Genomic DNA, 505 nt, shown 5'->3' on the forward strand with positions numbered 1-505 from the left:
AACCCGGGTGTATCCCTTACAAGCCTGAGCCGCCGTGCCGCAGAGCTCCACCTGTGGGCTCTGGTTCTCGGGTGATGCCTTTGGAAGGCCACAGCCCTGCCCTTGACCCACTTACCTGGTGAGGGAGGCATTTGCTCCCCATGTTTTCAGCGCTCTGGCCTCTGCCCCGATCTCATTGCATCTAGCCGTCCGTCCTGCCTGTTGGGTTCAGTCTGTGACGACTCTGTTTCTGTGGAAGGGCAGCTGCACCCTGATTCCAAGGTGGGTGGCCTTCAATCACTCCCACTGGTCTCCTGCCCCATCCCGTGACTCCTGCAAACACCTGGTGTCCTTCCCTGGCTGTCACTGGTGCAGGTGGCTTGGGAGAACCTACTTTTATCCTCCTGGAGCTGAGCCCTCCTACGCTTGTTCATCTGCATCTGAGCAGGTCTTTGTGCCCTGAATCCCGAGCATGGCCATCTGCTGGCACTCAGAGCAGGTTGGCTGTCATGTCCAACCACCCATC

This window comes from Bison bison, unplaced genomic scaffold (assembly GCF_000754665.1).
Source record: "Bison bison bison isolate TAMUID 2011002044 unplaced genomic scaffold, Bison_UMD1.0 scf7180017864145, whole genome shotgun sequence".
NCBI lineage: Eukaryota > Metazoa > Chordata > Mammalia > Artiodactyla > Bovidae > Bison > Bison bison.